The 17,538-nt window shown below is 44.1% G+C and overlaps 1 non-coding gene across 1 annotated transcript; it reads left to right on the top strand.

Annotated features, from left to right (window-relative positions):
- The first annotated feature begins 14,771 nt into the window (after window positions 1-14,771).
- Window positions 14,772-14,878, top strand: LOC116548877. Its single transcript, XR_004267589.1, has one exon. It is a non-coding gene; the product is annotated as a U6 spliceosomal RNA (small nuclear RNA).
- Window positions 14,879-17,538: the final 2,660 nt, after the last annotated feature.

The following is a 17,538-nucleotide window of genomic DNA, read 5'->3' as shown; positions in this document are numbered from 1 at the left end:
CTGACCATACTCTTGGCCAACCACACCCTGTTATCATAGCAACTGAAAGTGTAGCCAAGTATTTTAATGTCAAATAAACTGCTATGTGTTGAGGATGGTTGGAATTGGAATTGGAGCAACCAGTTTTGACTTCCCTCTTAAGTAGTGAAGTTCTGAAGTCAAAATATTCTGCTTATTACTTTTTTCCAATTTTCCCCTAAATTAGGTAATATTATATCCTTAATATCTTTATTTATCTTTTTTTTAAATAATAATAATAGAGACAATGTTGGCCAGGCTGATCTCAGACTCCTGGGCTCAAGTGATCCTCCCGTCTATGTCTACCAAAGTGCTGGAATTATAGGAATGAGCCTGGCCTATTTTTAATCTTTTAAACAGGGCACTGATGATAATCTAACTGCATGCCCTTATTGTCTTAGAATATTTTTAGTTAATATTAATATCTGGTTGGGCATAGTGGCTCACACCTGTAATCCCAGCACTTTGAGAGGCCGAGGCATGCGGATCACCTGAGGTCAGAAGTTCAAGATCAGCATAGCCAACATCGCAAAACCCCGTTTCTACTAAAAATACAAAAATTATCCGGATGTGGTGGCGGGTACCTGTAATTCCATCTACTCGGGAGGCTGAGGCAGGAGACTCGCTTGAACCCGGGAGGGGGAGGTTGCAGTGAGCCCAGACTGCGACATTGCACTCCAGCAGACTGGGTGGCAACAGCGAGACTCCATCCCCCTGCCGCCCCCAAAAAATAAGGGGACAGGCGCAGTGGTTCATGCCTGTAATCCCAACACTTTGGGTGGCTAAGGTGGGCAGATCATGAGGTCAGGAGATCGAGACCATTGTGGCCAACATGGTGAAACCCACTCCCTACTAAAAATACAAAAATTAGCTGGGTGTGCTTGGTATACACCTATAATCCCAGCTACTGGGGAGGCTGAGGCAGGAGAATCGCTTGAACCCGGGAGGTGTAGGTTGCAGTGAGCCGAGATCCCACCACTGCACTATAGCCTGGCGACAGAGCGAGACTCTGTCTCAAAAAAAAAAAAGAAATAATAATCAACCTACTATTAACCAAGTCTACGCATTTCTTAGGCAAATTCTCCTCCACAGCGATAACGTCCTATGAAACAAAAAACAAAAGACATAAGCCACATTAGCATTTTCTATAGTCATAGTTGGAGCTCCCCTTTTTTCATTCATCTTGAAAATATAGACCACTCCTGGTAAGTTTTGCTGTTGTCGTTTTCATTCAGCTTACTCCTTGGCTCTTCCAAAAAAGTTGTTTTGCTAGAGTTCTCCCCAACAAACATCAGAGTCCAAGCTAAGACTATTCTCTTGTTCTAAGCCTCTCTTTATGTCTCAGCAAAACTGTTAGGTTTTCCCTTTTAAACAACTCATTTATTGACTTTCCCTTCAGCAACAATTTCACCTTTCTTTCCTTAATCATTATTTTTAATCTGAACATTTTCCCCTAAGTAGGTCCCTCTGGTTCAGCCAGTGGACTAGTCCATATGTCTGGTAATAAGATGAGACATACACTGACTTGCCTGCCAGTCCATTCTCAATCACAGAGGGCAAATTGGATAAGTAGAGAAAATGCAGCTATACTCTCCACTAGGCAACAAAACATTTGCACAGTTAGCTCCAAATGTGCAAGACTGGAGAAGGAATAATCTGTCTCACCAATCCCTTTAGGATTTTTGCAGTTAGGTTCAAATGAATAGACATGGTACATTGTCTTAGAATACTATCAAACCTCTAGGACACTTAATTATTGACCCAGTCCAGAGACTACTGAATTGGCATTGAAAAATAAACTTGTAGTAAACTAGGAAAGACTTGTATTCAAGTTCCTGTATCATCCTAGTCAAAGGACAAAATTACAACAAATGGAAAGATCTCAACTGACTTTATTGTGGCTCTAGAATTGGGCAGGCCGAGTGTGGCTCATACCTGTAATCCCAACACTTTGAGAGACTGACCCAGGAAGATCTCTTGAGCTCACGAGTTCCAGACCAGCATAGGCAACATGGCAAACCCCGTCTCTACAAAAAATACAAAAATTAACTGGGCGTGTTGGTGAACGCCTGTGGTCCTAGCCACTCAGGAGGCTGAGGTGAGAGAATTGCTTGGGCCTGGGAGGTGGAGGTTGCAGTGAGCCAAGGTGGTGCCACTGCACTCCAGTCTGGGTGACAGAGTCAGAATTTGTCTCAAAAACAAACAAACAAACACACAAAAAAAAGTCTGGGCACGTTGGTTCACATCTGTAATCCCAGCACTTTGGAAGACCGAGGTGGGTAGATGGCTTGAGACCAGGAGTTTGAGATCAAACTGAGGGAATCTGTACTCTTTCTGGGTCCACAAGGGGGCGTAGTTTTAAGGACAAGAACTTCCCAGTGCCATGACCTGCTCCCATCTATCTCCATCTGGGAGATTTAACGGTTTCTGTTTTAATTTTTCCGGGTGTGGACAAGGGTCAAAAGTCAATCACTCCAGCGGAAGTTCTAAGGAACTCCTTTCATTGGCCAGGGATCTTGGAGAAGGTGGGGGTTCCTCCCAGGTTAAAAGTCCCCTTCTTCCACACCCCTTTGGACTCCGTGTTTGGATCCCCTTCCAGTAACACTCATGGAAGCCGTCTTTCTCTCTCCTGGATTTCCCCTCTGGAGTCCCCTTCCACACTCTTCATGGAAGTTTTCTCCCTTCTCCTTTTTTTTCCTTTCTCTACCTAAATTAATTCACTTTTTGCAAAAACTCTGTTTGGGGTCGGTATTTACTCTGTGAGCACACCTGGTCCCCTCTCTCATTCTTGAGACAGCAGGAGACTAAGAACCTTGAAGAAACATCCTCCTAGGGGAGCTAAGGGCTCTCCGGAATCCCAACAAAACCAGCCTAGGCAACATGGCAAAAGACAGTATTAGTCCTTTCAAAGTTATTTTTCTTGTAAAGTGGGGACAGAAAGACAAAATGATAGAAAAATAACTGATGAGTTAATATCGATTATTTAAGACTACTTTTTCATGTGTAAGGATTAAATCAGAGGGAACTTCATTATCATGCTTCCATGAAGGTTTAAACTGTCCTGTTTGGGAAACTGGCAGTTGTCTATCTCTCCTCATTTCCAGAAGGACAAATAACAACGTAGTTCAGGTTTGATTACTTAAAGGTATGAACCACTGTGTGGATCCATTTGAGTTTTTGTTGTTGCAGCTGCAGAGAGACCATTTGATCTTTGGCATAGATAGCAGTATAGAAAAATGTAAAACTTTTTGGCTGGGCATGGTGGCTCACACCTGTAGTCCCAGCACTTTGGGAGGCTGAGGCAGGCGGATCACTTGAGGTCAGGAGTTCAAGATCAGCCTGGCCAACATGGCAAAACCTCATCTCTACTAAAAATACAAAAATTAACTGGGTATGGTGGGTGATGGGCACCTGTAATCCCAGCTACTTGGGAGGTGGAGGCAGGAGAATCACTTGAACCTGGGAGTAGGAGGCTGCAGTGAGCAGAGCGCACACCACTGCACTCCAGCCTAGGTGACAGAGCAATACTCCATCTCAAAAATAAACAAATAAATAAATAAAATAATAACACAAAAATTAGGCCGGGCACAGAGGTTTACGCCTGTAATCCCAGCACTTTGGGAGGCCGAGGCAGGCAGATCACGAGGTCAGGAAATCGAGACCATTCTGGCCAAAATAGTGAAACCCTGTCTCTACTAAAAATGTTTTTAAAAATTAGTTGGGCATGGTGGCGCACACTTGTAGTCCTAGCTACTCGGGAGGCTGAGGCAGGAGAATTGCTTGAACCCATGAGCCGAGATTGCGCCACTGCACTCCAGCCTGGGTGACAGTGCAAGGCTCCATCTCAAAACAATAATAATAAAATAATAATAATAATAATACAAAAATTAGCTGGGCATCGTGGCACACGCCTGTAATCACAGCTACTTGGGAGGCTGAGGTGGGCAGATCACTTGAGGTCAGAATTTAGAGACCAGCCTGGCCAACACAGTAAAAGTCTGTCTCTACTAAACTGGCCGTGGTGGCGTGTGCCTATAACCCCAGTTACTTGGGAGGCTGAGACAGGAGAATCGCTTGAACTTGGGAGGCGGGGTTGTAGTGAGCTGAGATCACACCACTGCACTCCAGCGTGGGTGACAGAGTGAGACTCCAACAAAAAAAAAGAAACCTCTCAACCATACAAAATTACTTTCCCTTTAACAAAAACCACATTTTCATGTCTTCATAAACAAGTATCGAAAATATAAGAGAAACAACAGTTTTATGACATTAAAACATCTAGCAGTGGCAGGGCGCAATGGCTCACACCTGCAATCCCAGCACTTTGGGAGGCTGAGGCAAGTGGATCACAAGGTCAAGAGATCAAGACCATCCTGGCCAACGTGGTGAAACCCTGTCTCTACTAAAAAAATACAAAAATTAGCTGGGTGTGGTGGCACGTGCCTGTAGTCCCAACTTCTTGGGAGGCTGAGGCAGGAGAATCACTTGAGCCCGGGAGGTGGAGGTTGCAGTGAGCCGAGACTGCAGCACTGCACTCCAGCCTGGTGACAGAGCGAGACTCCATTTCAAAAAAAAAAAAAAAAAAAAAAGGCAAATAAATAAAAATGTTTTAAACATGAAAAGAAAATAAAACCATGTTTATTTACCAAAGATTGCTAAAATCACACTTGAAAAGCATTTTGGCTTATTTGCTTATTTTATGAGCACTTCTTTATTTATGAGCCCATTTGGTACCATAGACAACATACAAACAGACATATACAAATGTACACACAAAGATACAGACAGTGTGTCCTGCATGAGGGGGAAGAAAAGGATACAGACCAATGCAAACAAAGACTCTACAGCCTTGATTTCAAAACTCTAGCCATGAGACTGGCAAAACTCACCAGTCCAAAAGGACAGTTGGATTCAAATTATGCCCCTACAAATAGAACAAGTCAAAGTTCATTTGTCCTACATAGCCCAAGTCCTCACTGAGACCCAGAGAAATCAGACTAGCAATCCACATCTCTTCTTTTTATTATTATTATTATTTTGTAGTGACAAGGTCTCACTCTGTTGCCCAGTTCAGTCTTGAATTCCTGGCCTCAAGCGATCCTTCCACCTCAGCCTCCCAGAGTGCTGGATTTACAGGCATGAGCCATCATGCCCAGCCACAATCCACATTTCAAAAAGCACAGACAGAGAGAGAGAAAGAATCCAAGTGTCTTGAAGAAGGAGTCTGGGTGTGCTAGTGGAAGACTAAGAAAAGACGCCAAGGCAACACAAATCACAGAAATTCATCATAGGATTCTATAAGGAGACCAACTTCATTTAGATAAATAGCTTTTAATTTAGCCTGTTTCTCCAACTGGACCACTGAGCTCCAGAGAGAGCCCATTAAGGAACGGGGCCAACAAAGTACTTGTAGTTTTTAGGGCCTAACAATCCAAATATGTGAAAAAACAGTCACAGGTAAAAAGCAGAACATCCAGGCCTTTAAAAAGCAAGCACTTTATCCCTATACTGAATCCCAAGTCCCCCAAAAGAGAGAAACACCGTGACACTGGCTGCACAGTGCCTCCACAGCATACCTGCCATAAAGACATCTAAGTGTTCAGATTGTGCTCTTCTTAAACAAATGCACAAAGAAAGGAGCAGCCCCCGTGGCAGTATCCATCTGCCATAAACTGGTTGTCAGCCATCTCTAAAACTGCAGTTTCATCAGCAACAGTAACCTCCAGCTCTCCCCATGGACCAGCACCAAGTACAAGAAATGTCCACAGAATTTCCCCAGAGCAGCTCCACAGCCACTCTAAAGGTCCAGGTGGTCAAGCCTTGTCAGGATTCAATCACAGCCATCACTGACATCCATAGCAGTCCTTCTTGATTTGCCCAGGGTGCCCAAAAAGAAGCAGACACACTCTTCACCCAGAGCCGGAGAACCAGTTGGCATCTGAGGAGCGTGGAGGCCCACTGAAACAGTAGTGCCACAGGTGGGCTCTGCACTCCTGGTGGTCCCACTCCGTGGTTCCTGCCACGTAGCCAGCCAAACCAGCAACCTGACAAGGGGTTCCTGTGGGCCAGTTGGAGCCATGCTGCCTGAGGGTACAGCTTCATGTAATCCTGAGTGATAGAGATCTGGACATCCACGTTAAACTATAAATAAATTCCTCCCAGGGTTAGCTTGGTCTATGCCCAGGAATGAGCAAAGATAGCCAACAAGGCTAGCAGCAAGATGGAGTCAACCATGTTAGATTTCTCTGTCATAATATTTGCAAAGGCAGTTTCACTAAGGTTACAGAGTGTTTAAAAATTATAATATATTGCCGGGCGCGGTGGCTCACGCTTGTAATCCCAGCACTTTGGGAGGCCAAGGCGGGTGGATCACGAGGTCAAAAGATCGAGACCATCCTGGTCAACATGGTGAAACCCCGTCTCTACTAAAACTACAAAACATTAGCTGGGCATGGTGGTGCGTGCCTGTAATCCCAGCTACTCAGGAGGCTGAGGCAGGAGAATTGTTTGAACCCAGGAGGCGGAGGTTGCGGTGAGCCGAGATCGCGCCATTGCGCTCCAGCCTGGGTAACAAGAGCGAAACTCCATCTCAAAAAAAAAAAAAAAATTATAATATATGAAAAGAAAAAAGAAAAAAATATATGTAATTAAAACTACTATAAATAGGGCTGGATATAGTGGCTCATGCCAGTAATCCCAGCACTTTGGGAACCCAAGGTAGAGGATCACTTGAGACCAGGAGTTCAAGACCAGTCTGAGCAACACAGTGAGACCTCCTCCCTAAAAAAATTTTTTTTAGTCAGCTGAGCATAGTGGCACATGCCTGTAGTCCTAGCTACTTGGAAAGCTGAGGTGGGAGGATCATTTGAGCCCAGAAGTTCAAGGTTACAGTGAGGTATGATTGCACCATTGCACTCCAGCCCGCATGACAGAGCAAGACTGTCCCAATACAACAAACTAAAAATGAGGAAAACAATAGTGTACACAAAGTATACAAGAAAAGTAAGATGTTGTTTTAAATTTTTTTTTTTTTTGAGACGGAGTTTCGCTCTTGTTGGCCAGGCTGGAGTGCAATGGCGCGATCTCGGCTCAACGCAACCTCCGTCTCCTGGGTTGAGGCAATTCTCCTGCCTCAGCCTCCTGAGTAGCTGGGATTACAGGCATGCGCCACCATGCCCAGCTAATTTTTTGTATTTTTAGTAGAGACGGGGTTTCACCATGTTGACCAGGATGGTCTTGATCTCTTGACCTCGTGATCCACCCGCCTCGGCCTCCCAAAGTGCTGGGATTACAGGCTTGAGCCACCGCGCCCGGCCTGTTTTAAATTTTTATATTTATTTTTAGAGATGGGGATCTTGCTATGTTGCCCAGGTTGGTCTCAAACTCCTGGGCTCATGCTACCATGCCTGGCGTAAGATATCTTTTTTTTTTGAGATGGAGTCAAATGATCCTCAAATGATCCTCCTGCCTCGTGCTGCAGTTACAGGTGTGAGCCACTGTGCCTGGCCCAGAATCCATTTAAAGTGAAGCCCAGCATGGTGGCTCATGTCTGTAATCCCAGCACTTTGGAAGGTTGAGGTGGGCAGATCACCTGAGATCAGGAGTTTGAGACCAGCCTGGCCGACATGGTGAGACCCTGTCTCTACTAAAAATATAAAATTTAGCCAGGTGTGGTAGTGCACGTCTGTAATTCCAGCGACTTAGGTGGCTGAGGCAGGAGAATCCCTTGAACCCGAGAGGCAGAGGTTGCAGTGAGCCAAGATCTCGCCGTTGCACTCCAGTCTGGGCAACAGCGAGGCTCTGTCTCAATAAATAAATAAATTAATTAAATAAAATAAAGCAAAACAATCCCTGACATAGAAAATGATATGAGCTGAACTTATCCATTATTTCATATAATTAGAACCATAAGTACGTGTTTTGTGGTAGAGACCTGCAAATATGTGTATCAGAAAAATTTTACAAATAGTTCAGAATTGGTTGTGTTCTTTCTAGTTCATTATTGTTTGCAGAGCATTTTCATACTGTGCCACTTAACTGAATGTCTGGGCTGTTGCTGAACCATGAACCTACCCAGAGGGTACACTAAAACCTTCTAGAGCATCACTACACTTTCCAATTAAGTTTCCTCTTCAAGATGCATAGTTTCTTTTGAGAGCCAAAGTACCTCTATTCAGAGTTAATCCTAGATTATAGCCCATTGAGGAAAGGAATATCTCTTCATCTATTTCCATCTTCCATTAATTTGTCATTTAGATTCTTTTTAACAGTTGCATTTGGAATCTACTACAGGATTTTGTATCATCTGCATCCCTACCTTTATCTTTGTTACATGATTTTGTAAAAAGTGTGTCAGCTGTGGGTAAACTTCAGAAAAAAAAAAAAATGAAGAAAAGTGTGTGTCTTAGAATTTACAGCTGGTTTCCAAATCACATAGCTGGTTTCCACTACTAAGAGTAAGACAGACAGGCAATCCACAGAAGGTGCCCAGTGGAATTCCTGCACTTCACAGCTCCTCCCTGACTCTATTTCCTTCTCTTTTCAACTTCAAAACCTTTGCTAGTATGATATTTTGGATTGTGGCTGAAGCTAAAAGGTCTATGGATTTAACCAGATGAAGACATACTATAACAGGTAGGAACAGAAAAGGAGCATTTAAAGTCCTTCTATAATGCTTGGGGCATCTTTAAGATTTGCAATCCTAGGCCAGGCGTAGTGGCTCATGCCTGTAATCCAAGCACTTTGGAGGCCAAGGCAGGCGGATCACCTGAGGTCGGGAGTTCAAGACCAGCCTGACCAACATGGTGAAACTCCATCTTAAAAAAAAAAAAAAAATTCAAATGTCCAAGTATAGTAGTAAGTGGTGATTTTTAAAAATTTATATATAGCCGGGCGCGGTGGCTCAAGCCTGTAATCCCAGCACTTTGGGAGGCCGAGGCGGGTGGATCACGAGGTCAAGAGATCGAGACCATCCTGGTCAACATGGTGAAACCCCGCCTCTACTAAAACTACAAAAAATTAGCTGGGCATGGTGGTGCGTGCCTGTAGTCCCAGCTACTCAGGAGGCTGAGGCAGGAGAATTGCTTGAACCCAGAAGGCGGAGGTTGCGGTGAGCCGAGATCACGCCATTGCACTCCAGCCTGGGTAACAAGAGCGAAACTCCGTCTCCAAAAAAAAAAGAAAGAAAGAAAAGAGAATATTCTAATAGCAGAAGTGACATCTTTTAAACTTTAGAGAAAGCGACACAAATATCTTTGTGGAGTGTTAGGTGTGAATTGGAAAAACTTATATATCGTATGTATATATATATATATATATATGAACTCAATAATCCCAAATTGAGTGTGTGTGTGTGTGTGTGTGTGTGTGTGTGTGTGTGTGAAAAGAAAGAAATGCTGAAGAGCAAATGGGAACTACACTGAAGCTATCATACCTATTTCTCCACACTTATGTATTAAACATGATCTCCAAGGTCAGAGGACAAATAGTTTGCCTTTTATTTTTCTTGTCCTAAATGTCTTTCTTTTTCAAATTTTCTTCCCATAAAACTACTGGCATGTCTTCCCTATTTGCCCTAATTAGGTCCTGTCTCCTTCAATTCCTTCCTTCCTCCCTCCCTCCATCCTTCCTTCCTTCCTTCCTTCTTTTGAGACAAGAGTCTCACTCTTGCCTAGACTGGAGTATAGCTCACTGAAACCTCTGCCTCCCAGGTTCTATCAATTCTCATGCCTCAGCCTCCCAAGTAGCTAGGATTACAGGCATGTGCCACCGTGCCCATCTAATTTTTGGTAGAGAGGAAGCTTCACCAGAGGCCAGGCTGGTCTTCAATTCCTGATCTCAAGTGATCCACCCACCTCGGCCCCCCAAAGTGCAGGGATTATAGGCGTGAACCACCGCACAAGGCCCTTCAATTTTTTTATACAAAAGCTTGAAAAATCATTCTATTCCTGGTTTAGCTTAATTTTATTACTTTCTAAAAAGTTGGTAAATAATATTGTCTATTATTATACAGCAAAAAATGAATATATGAAACCTTGTGGCCAGGTGCAGTGGATCACGCCTGTAATCACAGCACTTTGGGAGGCCAAGGTGGGCAGATCACGAGGTCAGGAGTTCGAGACCAGCCTGACCAACAGGGTGAAACCCTGTCTCTACTACAAATACAAAAATTAGCTGGGCATGGTGATGCATGCCTGGAATCCCAGCTTCTCAGGAGGCTGAGACAGGAGAATCACTTGAACCCAGGAGGCGGAGGTTCACTTGAACCCAGGAGGCGGAGGTTGCAGTGAGCTGAGATTGTGCCACTGTATTCCAGCCTGTGACAGACAGAGTGAGACTCCATCTCAAAAAAAAAAAACCAAAAAAAACAATAATTCTTGATTTTTTTTTTTTTTTTTAAAGACAGGGTTTCACCATGTTGGTCAGGCTGGTCTTGAACTCCCGACCTCAGGTGATCCGCCCGCCTTGGCCTCCAAAGTGCTTGGATTACAGGCGTGAGCCAACACGCCCAGCCAAATTCTTGATATGTTAAGTTCCAACTATAGCTCCACAGCTGAAATATTTTTAAAATTCCAAGGGGAGGGTGAAAGGAGGAAGAGGAGCAGAAAAGATAACTATCGGGTACTGGACTTAATACCCTGGTGATGGGTCGGGCGTGGTGGCTCACACCTGTAATCCAGTACTTTGGGAGGCTAAGGCAGGTGGATCACCTGAGGTCAGGAGATTGAGACCAGCCTGGCAAAACCTTGTCTCCACAAAAAAATACAAAAATTGGCCGGGCATGGTGGCATGTGCTTGTAATCCCAGCTACTAAGGAGGTTGAGGCAGGAGAATCATTGAACCCAGGAGGCGGAGGTTGCCACAGGCCAAGATTGTGTCACCACACTCCAGCCTAGGTGACAGAGTGAGACTCCATCTCAAAAAAGAAAAACAAAACCATCTGGGTGCTGAAACAATATGCACAACAAACCCCTGTAACAGGTGTTTACCTATGTAAAAAACCTTCACATGTATTCCCAAACCTAAAAGTTAAAAAAAATTCCAAAACATGGTAAAATGTTTATCTCACTGCCTATTTTCACTTTCCTTCTTTAGCATTTATCCATCTGCAAAATATTTTTTACCCAGATATAATCATAGTGTACAAGTTGTATCATTTTCCCCTTTAACAATATGCCCATAACATTTCTTCATATGCTGTAGGGTATTTGTAATTTCAAATTAATTAATGATTGTTTTTTGAGACAAAGTTTTGCTCTTGTTGCCCATGCCCAGGTTGGAGTACAATTGTGCGATCTCGGCTGGCTGTAACTTCCACCTCCTGGTTCAAGTGATTCTCCTGCTTCAGCCTCCCAAGTAGCTGGGATTACTGGCATGTGTCACCACGTCCGGCTAATTTTTTTATTTTTAGTAGAGATGGGGTTTCTCCATGTTGGTCAGGCTGGTCTCGAACTCCCAACCTCAGATCATCCGACTGCCTCGGCCTCCCAAAGCGCTGGGATTACAGGCGTGAGCCACCACGCCTAGCCAATGATTTTTCTTTTCTTTTCTTTTTTTTTTTTTTTTGAGACAGAGTCTCACTGTGTTGTCAGGCGCCAGGCTGGAGTGCAGTGGTGCAATCTTGGCTCACTGCAACCTCCGCCTCCCAGGTTCAAGCAATTCTCCTGCTTCAGCCTCCCGAGTAGCTGGGACTATAGGCACGTGCCACCACGCACAGCTAATTTTTGTATTTTTTAGTAAAGCCAGGGTTTCACCACGGTCTCGGTCTCTTGACCTCGTGATCTGCCTGCCTTGGCCTCTCAAAGTATTGGGATTACAGGTGTGAGCCACCACAAGGTGTTGCTATGTTGCCTAGGCTGGAGTGCAGTGGCTATTCATTGGTGTGATCCTGCTACTAATCAACACAGGAATAGTTAATTATTATTTCTATTCAACATATTGATGTAATTCCTAGCCAGAGAAATTAGGCAGGAAAGAAGGAAAGAAAAGTAAAAAAGGGAGTCAGGGAGAGAGGAAGGGAGGCTGGGAGGGAGGGAGAGGGAGGAAAGGAGGGAGACAGAAAAAGAAAGAAAGGGAAAAAAATAAAAAAGAAGAAAAAAGCTTTCAAATTGGAAGGGAAGAACTAAAGTTATCTCTTCAGATCACATGATTTTTTTTTTTTTGGAGACGAGTCTTGCTCTGTAGCCCAGGCTGGAATGCAGTGGTGCCATCTGAGCTCACTGCAACCTCCACCCCCCAGGTTCAAATGATTCTCCTGCCTCAGCCTTCCGCGTAGCTGGGATTACAGGCACCCGCCACCATGCCTGGCTAATTTTTGTATTTTTTTTTAGTAGAGACAGGGTTTTACCATCTTGGCCAGGCTAGTCTCGAACTCCTGACCTCAGGATCCACCCACCTCGGCTTCCCAAAGCGCTGGGATTACAGGCGTGAGCCACTGTGCCTGACTACATGATCTTACATGTAGAAAATTCTAAAGATCCACCAAAAAAAAATTAGAACTAATAAATTCAGCAAAGTTGCAGGCTACAAAAGCAACACTCAAAAATCACCTGCATTTCTACATACCATCAATGAACAATCTGAAAAACGAAATTAAGAAAGCAACCAGGCATTGTGGCTCAATGCCTGTAATCTCAGCACTTTGGGAGGTCAAGGTGGGCAGATCACTGAAGGCCAGGAGTTTAAGACCCTGGTATTCAAGACCCAGGAGTTCAAGCCTATAGTGAAACCCTGTCTCCACTAAAAATACAAAAATTAGCTGGGTTGGTGGTGTGCACTTGTAGTCCCAGGTACTCGGGAGGCTGAGGCATGAGAATTGACCGTACCTGGGAGGTAGAGGTTGCAGTGAGCTGAGATTGTGCCACAGCACTCCAGCCTGGGTGACACAGCGAGATTCTGTCTCAAAAAAAAAAAAAAATAGCAATTCCATTTATAATATCAAAAAGAATAAAATAGGCTGGGTGTGGTGGTTCATACCTATAATCCCAGCACTTTGAGAGGCCAGGGTGGAAAGTCACTTGACCCCAGGAGTTTGAGACCAGCCTAGGCAATATAGTGGGACCATATCTCTATTTTCAAATATGAAAAAAAGAAATTTTTATTTTGAGACAAGGTCTGGCTCTATTGCCCAGGCTAGAATACAGTGGCACAATCTTGACTCACTGCAACCTCTACTTCCTGGGCTCAAGCCATCCCCTCCCACCTCAGTCTCCTGAGTAGCTGGGACTACTGGCACCACCATCATATCTGGCTAATTTTTATTTTCATTTTTTTTGTAGAGACAGAGTTTTGCCATGTTGCCCAGGCTGGGTGCAGTAGTTTGCACTTCCTTTGAGGCCAGTTGTCGGAGACCAGCCTGGCCAACATAGTGAGACTTCTGTCTCTTAAAAGAAAAAAAGCTGGTGCATGCCAGTAGTCCCAGCTACTCAGGAGGCTGAGGTAGGAGGATTGCTTAAGCCCAGGAGTTCAAGGCTGCAATGCGTTATGGTCACATCTGTGAACAGCCACTGTACTCCAGCCTGGGTAACAGAGCAAGACTCCATCTCTAAAATAAATAAATAAATAAATTTCCTTAAGTAGCCAAAAAAGAAAATCATTTTAATTTGTGTTTTTGATTACTAGTGAGACTGAAGATTTTCAAATATCAAACATTTGTATTCCCTTTGTGTGTGTGAACTGTTGAAAAACGTGTGCTTTGAATGAAGAGACCTTCCAAACAAGCTTTGTGTGAGCAACATGGCTGTTTATTCACCTGGGTGCAGGTGGGCTAAAGCCTAAAAGGGCATTAGCAAAGGGCAGTGGGATAGGAGTTGGTTTTATAGGTTTGGGTATTTTTTTGCAGGGCGGGGGCGCTACAGAGTAAGATCACAAGTTCAGTTACAATGGCAGGGTTGGGTGAGAGGTATTTAATTATCAGAAGAACAGTTAAGATGGCAGGGTTGGGTGAGGGACTCATTCGAGGAAGCTCTGCTGGGTGATCAGGGACAATGGCGAACGCAGGTAGGGGGTGGGAGACATCGGCCAGGGCAGGCAGGACTTCAGACTTTCGGGCTCCAGGCTTGCATATGAGACCTGACATTCAGGCTTCAGGCTTGCATATGGAGACCTGACATGAACCATCAGTTCATACTTTATACCTATGCATGTATGGCAGGCATTAATCTTCCCTATCGATTTATATGAGCCCTTCATATATTATGGTATTTCTTCTTTATCTATCAGTATTTGTTCCAAATTTTCCAACTGGCGTTTCTCTTTTAATTCTGTGTCCATTCAACAAATATTTATTCAATGTTTACTATGTTCTCAGTTCTATGGTAGGAATTCTGTTGTTCTTTACATATAGAATTACAAAATTTTTAGTTCTTCCATTGTTTAAAGTTTAGAAAAAGTACACTTAGGGGTGGGGTGCAGTGGCTTACGCCTGTAATCCCAGCACTTAGGGAGGCTGAGGCAGGTGGATCACCTGAGGTCAAGAGTTTGAGACCAGCCTGGCCAACATGGTGAAACCCCGTGTCTACTAAAAACATAAAAATTAGCAAGGCATGGTGGTGTGCACCTGTAATACCCCAGCTACTAGGGAGGCTGAAGTAGGAAATCACTTGAACCTGGGAGGTGGCAGTTGCAGTGAGTGGAGATTGCACTACTGTACTCCCAGCCTGGGCAGCAGAGCAAGACTCAGTCTAAAAAAAAAAAGAAAGAAAGAAAGAAAGAAAGAATAAAAAAAGAAAAATTGCACTTAAAGATCAGGACAAGTGCTTGCTTTGGCAGCACATATACCAAAATTGGAAAGATGCAAAGAAGATTAGCATGGCCCCTGCACAAGGATGACACACAAATTCATGAAGCGTTACATATTTTTTTTTTTTTTTGAGACGGAGTTTCACTCATGTTACCCAGGCTGGAGTGCAATGGCGCGATCTCGGCTCACCGCAACCTCCGCCTCCTGGGTTCAGGCAATTCTCCTGCCTCAGCCTCCTGAGTAGCTGGGATTACAGGCATGCACCACCATGCCCAGCTAATTTTTTTTGCATTTTTAGTAGAGATGGGGTTTCACCATGTTGACCAGGATGGTCTTGATCTCTTGACCTCGTGATCCACCTGTCTCAGCCTCCCAAAGTGCTGGGATTACAGGCTTGAGCCACCGCGCCCGGCCGCGTTACATATTTTTTTTAAAGATTTAAACATAAGACCTAAAACCATAAAAACCCTAGAAGAAAACCTAGGCAATACCATTCAGGACATAGGCATGGGCAGAGAATTCATGACTAAAACACCTAAAGCAATGGCAACAAAAGCCAAAATAGACAAATGGGATCTAATTAAACTATAGAACTTCTGCACAGCAAAAGAAACCATCATCAGAGTGAACAGGCAGCCTACAGAATGGGAGAAAATTTTTGCAGTCTGCCCAACTGACAAAGGGCTAATATCTAGAACCTACAATGAACTTAAACAAATTTACAGAAAAAAACACCAAACAACCCCATCAAAAAGTGGGCAAAGGATATGAACAGGTGGTGTAACCGAGGAAGCGCGAAATCACCACTGAGACAAAGACTAAGCCAAATTACAGCTAGTGCTCGACTTACGACCATGGTCGGGACCGCAGACCGGTCCTAACATGATTTGGTCGTAAGTTAAGTAGGCTATATGTACAGTTGAAATGGTGCACGCAGAGATGGTAGTGCTGCCAGAAGCTGGTCCGCACTGTCGTACTCCCAGCTGGGCAATGTTTGCGCTGCCAGACGTGGAGCAGTCGTGGCTAGCGATTGTGGTCGTAAAGTTGAATGGTCGTAAGTTGCATAGGTGGTAAGTCGATCAATACCTGTACAGGGTCTTTATTGCCGGCGGCCACGGAGGACTCGAGTTTCTCTAACCGTGGCCACGAAAGGAAGGTGTCAAGACCATTTATGTCTGTAAACCACCTCCTGGATGGAGGCGAGGGCAAGGGGCTTTGGACATTCCGAGGGCCAGGGGACTTTAGACATTCTGATTGTTACTTAAGTGGTTCACAGAAGTCAAGATAAGCGTTAGTTTACACATTGGGTAGGGTGGAAAATTACAGACCTTAGTTACTTATTATTACAAGTCTTAGGTTTTCTTAAAATGGCACAGGGGCAAAAATGGTGTTGATTTGGACTGCTTGCCTGTCACATTAGGGTTACAGAGAGAAGTTTCAACAGAAAGCTGAGGTATGGTCGAGGTATGCGGTTTATGGGGCAACTACCATGTCGCACAGGCACTTCGCAAAAGGAAACATTTATGCAGCCAACAAACATGAAAAAAAGCTCATCATCACTGGTCATTAGAGAAATGCAAATTAAAACCACACTGAGGTACCATATCATGCCAGTTAGAAGGGCAATCATTAAAAAGTCAGGAGACAACAGATGCTGGAGAGGATGTGGAGAAATAGGAATGCTTTTACATTGTTGGTGGGAGTGTACATTAGTTCAACCATTGTGGAAGACAGTGTGATGATTCCTCTAGGATCTAGAACTAGAAATACCATTGGACCCAGCAATCCCATTACTGGGTATACACCCAAAGAATTATAAATCATTCTGCTATAAAGACACATGCACATGTATGTTTATTACAGCAGTGTTCACAACAGCAAAGACTTGGAACCAACCCAAATGCCTATCAGTGATAGACTGGATAATGAAAATGTGGTATATATACACCATGGAATACTATGCACCCATAAAAAGGGTGAGTTCATATCACCCTTTTTTATGGGTGAAACTGGAAACCATCATTCTCAGCAAACTAACACAGGAAAAGAAAACCAAACACCGCATGTTCTCACTCATAAGTGGGAGTTGAACAATGAGAACACATGGACACTGGGAGGGGAACATCACACACCAGGGACTGTTGGGGGGTGGAGGGATAGAGGAGGGATAGCATTAGGAGAAATACCTAATGTAGACGACAGGGTGATGGATGCAGCCAACCACCATGGCATGTGTATATCTATACACAGAACAAACCTGCATGTTCTGCACATGTACCCCAGAACTGAAGTACAATTAAAAAAAAAGATCAGGACAAAAAAGCATATAATAATACCACATATCAGTGTCTGTGACTAAGAGCTAGCCTCTTCTAGCTCTTACGAACTTACAGTCAGATACTGGGCAGGGATACAGTCATCTGAATGCTTGATTAGGGTTGTAGGATCAATCAAGTTAGTTCACTCACATGGCTGGCAAGTTTGTGGAGGCTTTTTCTCCTCTCCATGTAGACCTCTTCATAGGGCTGTTTAAGTGGAGTAGTGTGGAGATTGGTTTCCCCCAGAGCAAGCAATCAAAGAGAATCAGAAGGAAAGCTGCCATCAGGGCCTTTGTGACCTAGCCTCAGAAGTCACACACATTTGGCTGTATTCTTTTGGTAAAACACAGTAACCCTGATTCAAAGGGCTGGTGCAGGCCACCAGAGGTGAGAATCTTTGGGGGTCATCTTAGAGCCTGGCTACCAAGGATCCCAACATTTTTTTTTTTTTTTTCTCTGAGA

Source organism: Sapajus apella, unplaced genomic scaffold (genome assembly GCF_009761245.1).
Source record: "Sapajus apella isolate SASKATOON/1434 unplaced genomic scaffold, GSC_monkey_1.0 scaffold5, whole genome shotgun sequence".
Taxonomy (NCBI): domain Eukaryota; kingdom Metazoa; phylum Chordata; class Mammalia; order Primates; family Cebidae; genus Sapajus; species Sapajus apella.
This window is presented reverse-complemented; position numbering and strand designations above follow the sequence as displayed.